The sequence below is a fragment of the Nyctereutes procyonoides genome, unplaced genomic scaffold (genome assembly GCF_905146905.1).
Source record: "Nyctereutes procyonoides isolate TBG_1078 unplaced genomic scaffold, NYPRO_anot_genome, whole genome shotgun sequence".
NCBI classification, from domain to species: Eukaryota; Metazoa; Chordata; class Mammalia; order Carnivora; family Canidae; genus Nyctereutes; species Nyctereutes procyonoides.
In genome coordinates, this window is record NW_026575047.1 from 49,689,233 (window position 1) to 49,706,341 (window position 17,109).

Consider the following 17,109-nt stretch of genomic DNA (forward strand, 5'->3'; position numbering starts at 1 on the left):
CATCTGGCACAGCACAGGGCTCTAGTCACTCATCAAACGTGAGTTCCTGCATGCATCAGAGATCGCATATCAATATCCAGTAGGGCCTCACATTGCTTAATAAATAATATTTGTTAGCAGGTCATTGCCTGATAAGCTAAGAGCAGGAAAGCCAAGTCACCATAGTCAAAAGAACACAGCACTGCCTATAAATAGCACGGAGACGCCGGTATGAGCATGCACAGATATTCACAAATGCTCTAGGTACACGGTAGTCTCTGTGACTTTCCCCTACAACACATCAGCCACTAAAGAGCTCAGAAAGTCAGCTCCAGGACAAGGTGCCTTCCTTTTTTTCTGTTTTGCAAGGACAAATCTGACAGAAATGTAGAACCCGCGTAGGCATTTACGCAGCCCATGCAGCAGGGAAAGCCTTCAGCCCTGCCATGAAGGATAGACTTGACGACAACATCCACTATACAGATGAGCCCTCAAATTAGTGCAGGAGCCTCGAGGCCTCAGGCTCGGAGGAGAGAGGCGTCCACCGCTCTGCCTCTGCCACCGGCCACGCCGCCAGGGGCATCCATCACAGTAAGTACCAGAGGAACAACACCTCTGATACCTCTTCATTGGGCCGCCGGCAAATGAGGTACTAGATTAGGCCTGACACCGGGCAGAGCGCGAGCCGAGGTTTGCCGGGTGTAATTAATTGGAACTTCGCCAGCTTGACAAATTGGGATGATGAATCTATCGTGTATGAATAGGGAAAAAAAATGCATAATCAGTCAAAGATTTAGTTAAGACAGCTTTACTCTGACTCCCTGCCATAGCTAAATCCATTAAGGTAAGGAGACATCACTTTAAAGAAGGCAATGTCCTTCATCTGTTCAATTTATAACTTTTTGTTCTTGAATTTATGAGAGAAGTCAACTCAGATTTGCTTGACTTTAAGAGAAGACGAGGTTTCTCTTGTGAGTTTAAAAAATAATTTGTCTCCTGTGTCTTTTAGTGCAGTGGAAATACAGATAAATAGACTTGGGGGTGGGGGGTTGTTCTCAATTCTATAAGGCATTTTATTAGTACTTGAGCCAAACAGGCCACTTTGCCTCTGTGGAGTTGGCTTTATGCTAAATATAAAACGAGAAACTTTTTTCATCGGGTTCCTCCCACACACCCCTGTTTTCTGGATCCCTGTTTACAGACTGTGATAGATTCAGCAGTAGGTGGGTGAGGACTGCTTTCTGTTCTAATTGGCAGGAGAAATCATTTTTTAGTTTCTTCTACATTCAGGTTGGGTCTACTTAAGAAAAGTACCAATTAGGTGATTATCTAGCTAATTTGACAAATGTTTTAAAAAAATCAAACTAGAAATCAGCCTTCCCATTAAAAAAAAACAAACAAGCAAAAACAAAAACAAAACAAAAAACAACTTTAAATTGTTGACCAGATTAACCAGATGGTTATGCCCTAGGCAAAAAAGACACTGCTTCCAAGAAGAAAGAGAGGAAGGTTCACACATCTCTAATTCCTCAATGCATGACTTTGCAGGTATTAATTAGCTCATGGCCCTCAAATCTATGGGATTTTTAGAAATGTTATCTGTGTGTCAATACTACTGCTTACCCTTTCTGCTAAATAACGAAGTGATTCTGCTGGTTTGTTTGTTCTTATCCTTTGGAAAATGGAAGCTCTCTCTGGCTTTCATGACCAAAGTCTTGCAAGCATTAATGACAGTGGAGAGAGACAAACAGAAAAGAAAGACAGAGTCTAGATTTCAACCTGGACATGATTCATTTTCACCCAATGCAGAGCAAAATGCTAAGACAGCAGTATAATTAAAATGCCAAGACCTCACAGGCAACCCCATAGACAGTTGAACACAAACATTGTATGTGCCCACTGAGACAGGCCCTCTGTGTGCCTCCGGATGCTAGTCACCTGTATACACGGGCAGAGGCGGGGTGGGGCAGAGAGGAGCTTCTGGAAGCAAGTGGACTGCAGCCCATTCATGCATGAAAAAGCATCTCGTTGTTGTTTAGTAAGGCATGAAGGAAAGGGATTGAGGGAAAGAACCCGCCAGGCTACACTGTGATCACACCTGGGCTGCAAGGGCAAGTTACCAGAGAGCTGCTGTCGCTTTTTCCACCCCTCTGCACCAGTGCAAATGTCCTGTAAAAAAGATATGTGTGAAACTCACTAAATACCACTTTGGAAATGGAGTCTCCTGTAATTTGGATCACACCTTAGCTTCAAGTGGCAAAATGCCTTTCCTCGCTACCCATAAAAACTTTTAATGTTCAATGAAACTTAAGAATTAGAAAGTGAGAAAAAAGTTGAAAGGTACTCGGTTTTCCTTTTGTGGGTCTTTTTTACAGTCTTTTTCAAAGGATGTAGAGACAGACGCAGGCAGACACACTGATTTACAGGAGTGCAGGAGAGGAGAGGCCCCTCAGGAGACCACTCAAGTTACAATTAACAAAGGGTATGATGTTTTGCTGGAGGCACTAGAATTTACACTGATGAAGATAATCGCTAAGCGGATTGGGGCTGCAGTTAGCCAAAACTTTGCTTCTCCTCCTTTTCGAAATCTGTCTTTCTTTTAAGTTAACAGTATTGCTGAAGGGTGGCAATCTTCTCTATTCAATTTTTGTCTAAGCCAGTCCTACCTTCCTAGCTATCAGAGGACAGGAAAAGTTACTCTAGAATAGTACTTTTTATTTTTAATTAATGGGTCATCACCCATTATCTCATTTAATCCTTCCCATCTCCATGAAGCAAAAAGTGATTTTTTTAAATGGGGTTCAGGGACATTAAGAGGTACACCCAAACCATAGCCGTAGGTGTGTAGCTGGGATCCAAAACCAAGGCTCTCAGATTCCAAATGCCAAGGCCTTTCTAATATCCTGTAACACACTGTCTCCCCTTAATAATTAATCTCACTATCTTTATAGTTTTTAAATTTAGTAATTAAAAAAAGCCGTCTGGGGTATTATACTGTATGTTGACAAATTTAATTTAAATAAAATATTTTTTAAAAATAACTGTCTGTGTGCCAGGCACTGTGCCCAGCATTTACCTTAGTTAATCCTCACAACATCTCAAGCAAGTATGATGCCCCGCTCTGCACCCCCCTACCCTCTACCGATGAAGACATTAGTGCTGATAGAGGGAAAACACCATGACAGAGTTCAGACTGTGCCTACCAGGGCCCAAGTCTAGCTTCTTAACCACCAGGTTCAGGTCACAGGTCACAATCCATTTCCACATCATGTCTGCTCTCATCTTGATGGGCCATGTGGAAGCAGTTAAGTAAGATGTACAGCAGGAAGCAAAGATAGAGAAATTGCTCTTTCTTGCCTCAGTCTCATAGGGCTGTAATTGGATTCTAAGGGCTTTGTATATCTTACAATCAATTTTCTTTCTATATGAACCTCTTTGAGCAAGTTTCTAGGGCTTGCAAGCATTTTGCCCTGATTGAGATCTTCAACAAACAGTAATAATGATGATGATTCCAACAAGGACAGTGACAATGGCCTTACCTTTCATGACATCATACACTCTTGAAGAAGATTAGCCCTGCCCCCAAGTACAGCTACTTATAATTCACTGACCTCATAATGAGAGCCCTACAGCAATAGGATAAATGGACATTGTAGGGCCTTGTCCCTCTAGACCCTTGGACCAGCAATGTCAGCACCACCTGGAAACTTGTAAGAAGAGAAGAAATTCAGGCCACACCTCAGATTTAGTCAAAATCTGGTGAATGGCCAGGTGAATTATATGGACATGAAATTAAGGAAGCACTACCCTGGTAATAATGCCTGCCTAGTGAAAAAAGTGCCCATTGGCCACCCTCCTGGTCACTAGAACGAGTTCAGGTGATGTGGTTGGCTGAGCACATCTTCCATTTCTCCCTCCTGGCTCCCCACACACACCCCCAAATTTGAACACTAATTTAAGAGGACAATTTCCCTGCTGAAAGTGGACCATTCTTCGGTCAAGGAGAAAAGACTCAGCCTTTCAAGCATTGGCCATTTGATCCTGGACCAGTTTGCATGGCCCCATTAGTTTACAGGATGTAATATCCAATTCTCAGATTATAAACCCTCAAAGGGTTCTGTCCAGCTCCTGACACACCAAATAAACAAGTCTATTAAATTTCTGCTACAGATTTTTTCAGCTTCCACCATCCGAAAAGCTAGTGGAGGCAATTTGCAAAGCACAAGGAAAACTAAATTGCAACCATGCAGCTTTCATCTTCCAGCAACCTGATGTTCAGTAAAAGGGGAATAACCACCCATCCCAGGGTTTTAATGAGACAATAAAGAGTTGAAATTATGGATTTCATAGAGTCAGAATGAGAATATGTATGCTATATACATATTACTCATTTGTTCATTTGTTCATTCCCTCTTTCATTTACTTTTTCCAATTACCCTCTTCTGACAGGACAAAAAGAGACAGGAGGTTTCATGCTACAAGTCTGGATAAGGAGACGAGACAGGAATTGCCAAAGGCACAACATAATGGATCCACGCTGACTTTCAGGAACAAATGACAAGGTTTCTTTTCAAGCTCTTTAATTGATTTGAAGGTGGATGAGAAAGTGTGATGTGTGAATTAAAGCAAAGAGGGCAGATATTACAGTCAGTCCAAGTGTCTCACACACTGGCTGTGCCTTAGTATCGTGTGAGTTTTTTTTGAGCTACACATCTATCAAACCTGAATTCCACTACCTGTAAGATGGGGGCAGCACCCTCCTTGTGGGATGGTCCTAAGGATCAAGGAAAATGTCATTTCAAATCATTATTTCTCCATAAAGAAGACATCTCAGGATGCCTGGGTGGCTCAGTGGTTGAGTGTCTGCCTTTGGCTCAGGGCATGACCCCAGAGTCCCATATTGGTCTCCCCACAGGGAGCCTGCTTCTCCCTCTGCTTCTCTGCCTCTCTGTCTTGTGTCTCTCATGAATAAATAAATAAAATCTTTAATAAAAAAAAAAGGACTTCTCATGACTGTTAGTACCTACCAAGGGCCTCCTGAAGATGGAGCACCCCAGGCCTGGCACCCCCAGGTTGTGATGATATTTAGGCCTCAGGGCCATAAAGATTAAATGAGTTAAAGATTGTGACTGCCTTAGCATGGTGCCTGAATACTATCTGCATACTCGGTGTTCAATACTGTTATCTTTGTGGTGACACAGACAAGTTCACATCCCAGTGACACTCTAGATCTGTGACCTTGGGCAAGTTTATGGATGGATAAACTGCCTTACCTCAGAAAAGATTTGATGCACCTGGCCAAAGTACTCAGTCTCCTTAACCACTCCATGAAATTGTTTCAAATACTATATGAGAAGACCCATTGACAAAAAAGTTGCCAAGATTTTTCCTTTTATTCCCCCAATCCATTCTCTGTTCTGCTCTGTGCCCCTAGAGATTAACCCTGATGAACCACACTCCCCGCTCTTTTGGTGGCTGACTTCCCTTTGAGTTTGGCCAATGCCAGAAAAGGAGGATGGTGAGAGAGAGAGAGACAGAGAGACAGAGATATAGGAGTACTTCTTCTTCATGCCCTCCCTGAATCAGTGCAGCATCTCTGGACACTATTAGCATCCTCCATGGCTGTGGCTTTGTCAAGTGATCTTTCTTCCAGGGCACCATTTTTGACCAGGTTATATAACATTATTTCCTTCATTTTCCACTTTGCCCTCTAGTGGCAGCAGCTCCCCGCTGTTGCCAAACTCGGTGTATCAACATTTCTGGTCTGGTCCCCTTAATGCTGTCCATTCCTTTGAAGGTAGCCCTCTCTTGAAAGTTTCTTCATGGAAACACCTCACTGAATTTTTTCCTTCCCATGACCTTCTATCTATCAAAATACTGAACCCCAAAATGATGCTCAGTTTTAAGACTACCTGTCCAGACAGCTGCCCATTCTGCTCTGCAGCCCCTTTGGAAGAAACCAAGATAGAAACCTAATCTATTTTCACTCAGCATAATACCCTCCAGTTCCATCCACGTTGAAGTAAATGGTGGGTATTTGTCATTTCTAATGGCTGAGTAGTATGTTCTCATTCATTTGGGGAATATAAATAATAGTGAAAGGGAATAGAAGGGAAGGGAGAATAAATGGGTAGGAAATATCAGAAAGAGAGACAGAACATAAAGACTCCTAACTCTGAGAAATGAACTAGGGGTGGTAGAAGGGGAGGAGGGCAGGGGGTGGGGGTGAATGGGTGGCGGGCACTGAGGGGGGCACTTGACGGGATGAGCACTGGGTGTTATTCTGTATGTTGGCAAATTGAACACCAATAAAAAATTTATAAAGAAAAGAAAGAAAGAAGAAGAAAAAAGAAAGAAAGAAAGAAAGAAAGAAAGAAAGAAAGAAAGAAAGAAAGAAAGAAAGAAAGAAAAGAAACCTAATCTAAAGAGAATGAAATCATAAGCTAGATGGAGCCCAACAACAAATGTTCTCTGGAGAATCTGTGCTAAGAGAAACAGAGATTATATTTGTAAATGGTGGTGGAGGTCCCAGCCTGACAGAACAGAGAATGAGAATTTGGGGCAGGAAAAAGAATTTACCGTTGCTCAATATTAGTAGACCAATGGCCATGGCACTACTTGGAATGGGGAACTCCCCTAGTTGGTTCCCAAGACAGAGATGTGGCTAACACAGAAGGAAGAGGGACTGGAATGGAGGCATGCCACCAGGATGAATGTTATTATCAGTGACATGGTAATAAAATGAAGTAACAGTGCACAGAATTCCATAGAGCTAAAGAGTAGCCTTAGTGTTGGAATAATCTAGCCATCTGACTTTGGGCAAGCCATGGTATCTTTGATTCTTCATTTACAAGATGAAAGGGTTATTCTACAGGTGAATCTCAAGATACTGTGTATCTCCAGAGTTATCTATTTTAGGAGTTAGATTTTTCCCTCATCAGCCCTAGCTACTGTGATCTGCCACATTTCTTCCTTTCATTTGCTTCCTGTTTTTAGGTCTACCCAGAAAACTCTTCTTCTGAAAGGCAGCTTGGACTTTAAAGCTGTTGACCTAATGCTGTGGCTGATGAAAGTATTTCCATGAAGGGATGCAGCCAGAATCAGATTTGCTTTTAAGACTTTGACCTCTCAATGGTCACGCTTGAGCTTTCTATCTCCGTCTTATTTATCTATGTTGAGAATGAGTTTAATGTTTTGAAATGTTGGTGTTGGGGGAATGTTGATAGAATTCTTTTACAGAGAGACAATGGCCCACATGTAAGAAATATTTGCTTTATCACTAGTTCGGTTATTAACTAGATTTGGGAAAATGGAGCCTTTTGGGGTGGGAGGTCCTTTTTTTGTCTCTACTGTTTGTTTTAAAATAGTCTTAAAAGCTCCAGTGAAAATAAAGCACAGAAATGTGAAATATGTCTTTGGATTTTCATTTGCATATATTTAATTCCTGAAGAGTAGAGGGGATACTGGGATTGTTGCATACGCCCACAGTTGAAACAGAAGATTTTAGTTCTCTCTTGGAGTCATGACATTAATATTGTTACCTTTAAAAATAAGTATTTTGACATCAGATATCTGCCACGTATGTTAGAGTTCCAATTTAAATTTGCAACTTAGATGACTATTTGGTTATCATGAGAATATATATTCTTATAAAGAAACCATAAAATATTATTGCTCCTCCAGTTTGCAAAATTAACTGGAGAGGAAAAAAAGTAGTTAGTGCAACCATAAGGCTCTACTGCAAGTGAGAGGTAAAAATATAATTGAGGCTCAATTTTAAAACTGAACAATATCATAAATAAATCAAATTTTAAAGACGATTATTTCCCCCACTCCTACTTAAATCTGAAATGTGGTAGCTTATGTGTAAAGTTTTTTTTTGTTCAAATTCTTTTGTTTTCATTATAAATTCTAAGTGCTGTTAAAAATTATATGGCAATGCAAATTATATATTAAGAAGTATAACAAGGGACTTTGGCTCAGAAATCAGACTTCTGGGAGCATAATTTAAAGAAATAACTGGAGAAACAAAATCTATGGGGATGAACATATTCATTTTCACATTATTATATGGAAAATTGGAGACAATTTATAAGTCTAACAATAAGAGATTTAATAAGTAAAACACGGAACGTAAAACTCAATGGAATGGCCTAGAGCCATTGACATGTAACAACATGGAAAACCATTGGTATACGAATAAAAAGAATTTTAAAAAACCAGAATACAAAATTATATGTTCATTATCACTGTAACCATGTAAAACTGTGATTAGATCTTTTAAGGGAAGATGTAAAAAAGAAAACTATTGTATTTGATTGATGAGATTACAAGTAATATATTTTAAAAGGAAATCCTTATTATTGTTAAAAAATTGCTCTTTAAAACTTGAAATAGAAGATTGAATCTAGAAGACAAGATTCTCTGACAGGGCTCCATGAAGGGAAAGAAGTGAGTATTTATTTCTATATTAGGGATTCCTGGTTGCCAGAAACAAAACTTCACTCAACCCAGCTTAAGCCAAAAAAAAAATTTATTGCAAAGAAATGATATGAATTCAGAAAGAGAATCATAGCTGGACTGCAGAAGAAGGCTGGGACAGAACTAAAAGCAAAGGCACTGGCCCATCACATAGCCTCATAAGCCCCACTCCTTATGAACAAAATTTTGAAATTTTAAATACCAGATTCAATCATTCACTTGCATAACCCTGAGAGTCAGTGCTCCACTGACTCACCTTAATTCAGCCCATGTGTTCTGTATTTAAAATTGTGCCATTTTGTTCATCATGGACTTCTTGCATTATTTTTTATTTATAAAAAATACTATAATAAAGTATTCTTTGTCTTAACCAATAGGGGGGGTTGTTTGTTTTAACCACTCCCATTTTGTGCCCTCTGAGAGTGCCTCACACACCTCATGCTAATTCCTGCCCTGCCCACACAGTGTTTGCAATTCCTCCATCCAAGCCCATCCTTGCATCAGGGTGCTGTTTCCCAACAGGCTCTGTTGAGATCATAGCCCATTATGTGATAGTATCAGATGAACCAATTAATTGGTGTTTTCATGCCAGACTGGTTGTGTCCATCAGATAAGCTGAGAGCAAGCAACAAGGCATAAAACTTTTTGTTTAGGGAAAGGATGGAGATAGGAAAAGCCTATCAGGGAAGCTCTAGGCCTTGCAGGGAAAGAATGAGCCAGAGCAAATGTACATTTTTATAGCCTTTCAGGGCATAACTCAAACCCTGTTCTTGCCTTCCTTTCTACCACCTCCCTGTTAGGGTGACAGTGAGCTGTCAGGGATGGCATACCCATGACAGAGATGGATTTCTACTGTAAGAAGCAGTCTACCACGGAGACCCTTGATGGTACATCGCAGCCTTGGCTTCCTTCTGACCTCACCACCCCTGGGCACCCAGCTCTGTGTTCCTGGAGCCCAGAAAAGCCTCATCTCCCAACTACAGCTCTAGCCCACAAGCCCTGCATAAGTCCCAGATGCCCTCACACATACTGATTGTTAAGGCACATCAGGAGGAGAGATGATGGATGATGCTTGCTTGGTTTTATTCAAAGTGTGCTTCCCATTAAAGAGAAATGTCATTTGTGCCTCAAGCCATCTGAAGCCCATTTGTTTTCATATTTATGGGAGTATGTGTGCCATGCTCTCCCCTTTTCTCTCTTTGCTTTCAAGTCTGCTCCTCACACGTCTCCCTCCTGCCCCCACTCACCTCCCTCTCCTCACCCTCTTCTCAATATTTCTTGCTAAAATATGGCAGGGAAGACAAGAGAGCTGTCATCTTTGGAATGCTCTTGTCACAGTGGACGTTTGAAGAATCCCTGCAACATGAGAAACCCAATTCTTTCCTGCATGGCCAACCCTTCCACCCTGACCCCATGAAGAGTCATTCGCCTTTTCTCCGTGCACATTTCTGAGACTTCCCCTTGGGTTATCAGGTTAATCACATCTCCTTCTTCCACAAGGAAGGAATTGAGGCTGCTCCATTTCACTACCACTGATGGGAGATGGGAACAGCAAGTCACTGTTAGGTCAGTCTTTCTAAGCACCTGGGTTTAATTACCACGCACACGGAGAGTTCTGGGAATGTCCAGTCTCAGTGGCATTTTCAGATTGTCTCCTTTACTTGGTGATTTGATTACCATATCTATCAAATACATGTATTAAACCAGTCATCACCACGCTGGATGTTCTTGGCTATTCTTTAAACGACTAAACTATTCACCTTCCAATTTTCATTCTTTATTTCATCTGCAAATCATCTGCCTTTGAAGAAAGCAACCAAGTAGTTCAAACTTTCTGATTCATCTGTTATTAGCAGACCTCCAAGAGAATAATTTTACAAATCTTCCCTCCCCCTGGCTTTATGAATGCACATGCACATGCGCACAGTCATGACTCAACACTGCCAATTTTACTAGGTAAAGCCAGAACCTGACAAAGAACTAGAGGAACCAAGTGAAAGATTTCAACTACCAGAAGGTTTCCAACCTTAGTTTCTCTCCTTTGAATGGAGCAAAATCTGACACATTCAAGTGTTAAAAGAAAACAAGTTAACCACTGTATCTAGCAACTTTTTCCAGGTTCAAGCCAACTAATTCATGCTTACATTTACAGTAATTTCTTTACTGATATAAAACCTATAAATATGTTTATCTTTGAACAAACTCTAGAGGTGTGACATTTTGGCTCAGCAATGCATCAGGCCCATTCTTAAGGAATAATACCTGGAGTGGAAACAAATGCCCCTCCTCTTCTGACTCCTCTCGGTGTCATTCCCATCTACCTTTATGCAACTTCCAAAGCCAGAGACAGATAATCTCGGCACTTACTCCACCTTGCACTATACCAGAGACACGATTTCTCTAGAGCACAATGTGTGTTTTATGCAATGCATCAACCTGGCTTCTACCACCTCCAAATATCTCAAATCGAGGTCAGAACCAACCATGAACATTTTACCTTCATGTTGTGGTCGTGCCTTCAGACCGAACTCCATGAAACCAGAAATAAGAAATGCATAACTCAATAGTGGAATCACTTGAGAGTGGGGTCAGACAGACCCAAGCTTGAAAGCTGGCCCATGCCACTTAATAGCCGTGATCTTGGGCAATTCACCCACACGTTCTTTTTTCTTTAAGATTTTATTTATTTAAAAAAAAGATTTTATTTATTTTATTTGACAGAGAGATTGAGCAACACAAGCAGGGGAAGTGGCAAGCAGAGGGAGAAGGAGAAGCAGACTTCCGCTGAGCAGGGAGCCCAGTGCAGGGCTTGATCCCAGGACCCTGAGCCGAAGGCAGATGCTTCACTGGCTGAGCCACTCAAGTGCCCCTCACCCACACTTTCTAAGCCTGTTTTCATGTCCTTAAACTTGGGTTGACACTATACAATTTAGTGGCCTCTAGTGAATATAAATCTCAAAGCACTGCTCCAGGAACATTTTAAGGGATCAGTAAATGTTAATTTGCACCATGGCTACACTTCTCCCTTCCTTTTTGAATCCTCCATTATGAGCAAGGATGACCAAGTATGTGCCATACTGCCATGGTCTTGCTCTTGCTGTAGAAGAAACTGCTTAACATTACTAGGGCCAAAGGCAAACGTGAGTGTTTGCTGCTACACTGGGGTCCTAAGAGCTAAACATGTTCTTTGAATTTGGAGGAGGGGATGCTGTCTAACTTCCTTCTTTTGGGTGGAAGAGGACCCAAAAGCGTCATGTAGGACTGGCACACACAAAAAAAAAAACAGAGATTTCAGTGGTATCCCATCCCTGGGGAAGACCAGCCAACTTAAGGTAACCTGCTGTGTAGTCCTTTCTACATGATTTAACATCTGACAGTTTGCAGTGTCTAGCCAGCCATCGCACTGTGTTTTATGACTGGCCATTGAAAATAATTAGTTGGTGACCCAGAAAACTGATATATAAAATCCTTTTAATCACCAATATGGCTTTCAATTATACAGCATAAACTTATTAACCTTTTTACTGCTGAGACTTGATTTATGGAATTTATCTACATGACCATTATGAGCAGAGATAAAAAGTATATTATCTGAGGTGTTGGCATTAACAATAAAGAACTGCTTTTTCCTATCGTGGAGTCTCAAGTGGCAATGGCAGCCTCCCACTAAGTCTCTAGGGGTTCATCTGTTTCCTGCAACCATTCAGTAATGGTTGACTGAGGACCTACTCTATGTCCACTTGGCTTTGTAACTTGACAGGGTCAACTCCAAACACCTAGTATGGCCCCGACCCTAAATGGGGTTCATTTGACCCCAACTCAGTTTTTTTCCAGCTTCCTCTCTTAAAGATTCACCATCCTTCAATGAGCTGGGCTTTCCACTGTTCTATTTTCTGGCCATATGTGTCTTTTATCTTAAGTGTATCTACCCATGCCTGCCAACAGCCACCCACATACAGCCACAGCTCCCCTCCACACACACTTTCCACCACACACTCTCTCATATAGCTCCCTTGCACACAAACCCCCCAAAAGACCCACACACAACCCCATATATGTATACACAACCGCTACACACACATAGCTGTCTCACATACCCAACAATACTACATCCACACAACCCACCATACATATATTGATTCTCCCCCAACACCCATAATCCCCCATATGAACCACAATCCCTATACACATACACACAACCCCATAGCACACATATAACCTTCTGACAAATCATGAAAATATACAACAATATACACACACAAAACCTTCCCGCACTCACACAATACTCCCCACAACACACACACACATACACATAATCCTATGCATGCACACCAAAACCCTGCCTTCCACAACACTTACACACAAACTCCTTCTCTGCCCGAAGAACTCCTTCTCATTCAGGGTCCCACAAATGTTCTCCAGTTTCCAGGGAAGAGTGTGTCACTGCCTCCTTTTTTTTTTTAATTTTTATTTATTTATGACAGTCACACAGATAGAGAGAGAGAGGCAGAGACACAAGCAGAGGGAGAAGCAGGCTCCATGCACCGGGAGCCCGAGGTGGGATTCGATCCCGGGTCTCCAGGATCGTGCCCTGGGCCAAAGGCGGGTGCTAAACTGCTGCGCCACCCAGGGATCCCCTCCTTTTAGCTATTTCACCTAAGATCAGAGTACATGTCACCCTAAGAGAGTAGTACATACATGTTTCATTAATCATCTATGCCTAGTACCTAGCAGAGTGCACTGCATTGCAATGAACCAAGGGTGAAAGTGGGGCAACATGGTTCTGCCCAAGAGTCTTTGCCTCTTTAAGATGAACATGTATGCATGTGTACGCACTTGAAGCAACTTCAAAACAACAACTAGAAAACATCTTAAAGAAAATTATATAAGAGATGGAAAGAGAGGGATCCCAAGAGTTACCAAAACACAATTTTTCTACTTCAGTATTATGTGTGGTGATGGCCCAGAGCAGAGAAATGGCCCAAGAAACAAGCTGGCCAGAAGAGCACCTGAGTGGTGTTCTGGGGATATAACAATACCACTAGCTCACGTAGGGTCTACTGTGTGGATGACAAGCCAGGAGGTCACAGGGTGAGCAAGCACCCACAGGTGATAAAAAGACTCCAGAGTTCCCAGCGTGCTCTGAACTCACGCCCACCATGGTTAGTGCCATGCACTCATACCCATGCTCCGTGTTGAGTACCCATAGGCACATCCAGTGTAAGTGTAAGTCACCAAGAAAACAGGGGCCTGCAAAGATATTTAAGAACAGCATTCCAGAATAGTATCAGAGTAGTCATCACAAGAAAAGTCAGAATTGTGTTAGCCTTCCTTACATATTTTACAGTTTAGTATTGATTTCATTCAGAATTCCTGTGAGAAGGGAAAGTGAAGGTGAAATCACAATCTTTCAGAGCTTAAGGACATGAAGATCTTAATATTGCTCTGATTAAAGTATGTATTATACAACATCAAGTTTATTTATTACTATTTTTTCTCCCTAGTCTGATTTTGTAAATACTCGAATGATAAGAACATTGCCACATTTTCCCCCATGTCCCTATATCTAGCCCAGGGCTAGCATAAATGAATAAATTAGTCATTTATTAGTCATAAATAAATTACTCATAAAATGAATAAATAAATAAGCAACTAATTGGTATTCATTATTAGTCATTCCATTCTCCATTTCTTCCACTGGACTTCAGCAGAATCCCAGTTAAACTGAGTCAAATTTTTGGATTCATCATGTTATATTATAATCATCAATTTATGTGTCTCTCCTCTATAGGATTATGTATTCCACCAGGAAAATAAATTGTATAAAAATAGGAATCTAAAAATTGTGGAGGTTTACCTATATACCAGGCACTACACTAAGTATATATGTTTTCTCATTATTTCTTATACAAACCCTATGAAATAGATACTATTATCAGTCCTGCTTTCCAGAGGAGGAAACTGAGCCATAAAAGATTTCAGTGACTTCCAAGAATACACAATAAGTAACTGGTTGATCCTGGATTTGAATGAAGTAACTGGGTTCCAGAGCTTCACTTTTTTTTTTAATTTTTAGTTATTTATGATAGTCACACAGAGAGAGAGAGAGGTAGAGACACAGGCAGAGGGAGAAGCAGGCTCCATGCACCGGGAGCCCGACGTGGGATTCGATCCCGGGTCTCCAGGATCGTGCCCTGGGCTAAAGGCAGGTGCTAAACCGCTGCGCCACCCAGGGATCCCCAGAGCTTCACTTTTAATGAATGGCTACCTGGTTAGACTACACTCAAATAAAAAGGATTTCAACATTAATTCATTCTAGAACTATATGTTGCATATCTTCCCCATGTCAGGAAATGGGTTAGGTACTTAGTATAAGATGATGAGCACTATGGGTATGCTCCTTGCCCTTGGAGAGCTTGCAGCCCAGAGTCAGCTCCATGCTGAAGCAAAGGTCACAAAGGTTGATAATCATAAGCAGTGCTAACTGTGGTAAAGGCAGGGTACAGGTGTGACAAGGGTGACAACAAGGGTGGTTGATGTGACAATGAGCAAGTGACAGTTGACCTCCAGGATGCAAAATTTGTAGATGTTAATAAGACATTTTGGGCACAGAATCAGAAAAGATTGGGAGAGGGGGGTGCCTGGGTGTCACAGTCAGTTAAGCATCCAACTCCTGGTTTGGGCTCAGGTCATAATCTCAGGGTGGTGAGATCAAAGCTCCACATAGGGCCTGTGCTCAGTGCAGAGTCTATTGGAGATTCTTTTCCCCTGTGTCTCCTACTCATGCCCCCCCCAATAAATAAATAAATAAATAAATAAATAAATAAATAAATAATTTTTTTAAAAAGATATTTAGTTTTATGTATTGACTGGCTCATTTCCTAACCCACCTTACTCAAAAAAAGAGAGTTAAGGTGGTTTTCAGAATTGTGTCAAATGCCCAGTTACATGCCTCAGAAGTAGAGGGGAAAAAATGAATGATGGGAACATAAAATGTGGTTAATCCAAAATGCATGCCTTAGTGTCCCATACCCTTGACCTAAGTACACCAGTAGTTTGAGAGCCACCATGGCAAAAGAAAATTTACCAGTGACTCAGTTCCCAAGGCTCACAAATTAAAGCAGACCAATTACTCTGGGTGAGCTCCATATCCAGATAAAGCAGATTTGGAAGTGTCAGTTAGCAGGATCTTTGGGAAGCAACTGGTCCAGAAATTTTCTAGGCTTATCCCAAGATAGCTGGTAGAGTCTCAAGGGCTCTGGGCCCCAGGATGGGGAGGCCCAAGAAGTTCCAACCTAGAATAGGGAAGGAGTAGTGCTCACTTCAATCAGAGATGTTTCACTTTCATCTGTTGACACAGATTTCTGCATACTATTTCTTTGGAAAAAAGGCTTGTAATGCCAAAATCTAAATACATTTGAAAGTCTAGGGAAGCCTGGGTGGTTCAGTCGGTTAAGCATCTGCCTTCAACTCAGTTCATGATCCTGAGTCCAGGGATCAAGCCTCACACTGGGGGGTCCCTGCTCAGTGGGGAGTGTGCTTTTCCCTCTGCCCCTCCCCTTCTGCTTGTGCTCTCTCTCACTGTCTCTTGTACACACTCTCTCCCTCAAATAAATAAATAAAATCTTTAAAAAGTTAATTAATTAATTTGAAAGTCTTGAATTCAACCCAATCCCTTCATTTTTCAGATGAGAGAAGTCACAATGCTTCCCCAAGACCATTGGCTGGGTAGGGTCAGAGCCGGGATGGGACAGCTGAGTCAGCATGAACAGCATGAGGATTCTGAACCATACAGAGCTTTTAGCCTCAGCCATAACAACCACATGCTCTAACCCTGAGATGAACTAGCCACTATTTTATGTCTGCTCAAGCTGCTTCTATGCAAACAAATGCAATACTACAATTTGGTGTACTGGTTATTCACTTCATGTTATCACTGTGTTTCTAGTTATCAGAATATCTATTCCCCCAAAACATAAGCTCCCAACCATCCCTGAGAGTAAGGGGGGGAGAAAAACTATATCTTAATCATAGAGATAGTTTTCAAGTTATCGTAGTTATGTATAGCTACTTATGACAAAAAAAAAAAAAACACAGGAATTTCTTACGGGTCCAGGAATCTCATGGTTTGCTCCATCTACTTACAGGGGTTCTATTCCACAAACCATCTGGTATGGTGGCTAACAGCACAGATTTTGAGGCCTGAAGAGAGGTAGATACGAATTCAATCTCCACTCTGCTCCTTTCTAGCTGTATGATCTCACAGAAAGTCCTTATCTTCTCCTGCCCACTTGACTAAAATACAAATGTTAATCAGACCTACAGGATAGTTGTGGGGTTCCAATGAGATAAGGAATGTAAAACATTTACCTTTACAGGCTGTCTAGCACATAGTGAGCACTCAATAAATTTTTGCTATCATTGTTACTCTACCAGTCGCTCCCCTAATGAGCTCCCCCTCAGCCATTAATAATGACACTAACAGAGATGATTCAAATGATTTTAAAAGATATTTTCCAAATGAGCAATTAAAAAAAATCAATGGTACCACATACCCCAGTCCGTGTCTTACTTTGCTCACAAATCACCATTTGTTCAGTAGAGGAAATTATGAACTGTCTGGAAATAATACAGTAAAGACAGTCAATG

General features: G+C 41.3%; 1 long non-coding RNA gene across 1 annotated transcript; it reads left to right on the top strand.

The window, feature by feature from the left end:
- The first annotated feature begins 253 nt into the window (after positions 1 to 253).
- Positions 254 to 7,348, top strand: LOC129510335 (uncharacterized). The gene is made up of 3 exons (XR_008664572.1): positions 254 to 570; positions 4,429 to 4,541; positions 6,976 to 7,348. It is a non-coding gene; the product is annotated as an uncharacterized LOC129510335 (long non-coding RNA).
- The last annotated feature ends 9,761 nt before the right edge of the window (positions 7,349 to 17,109 follow it).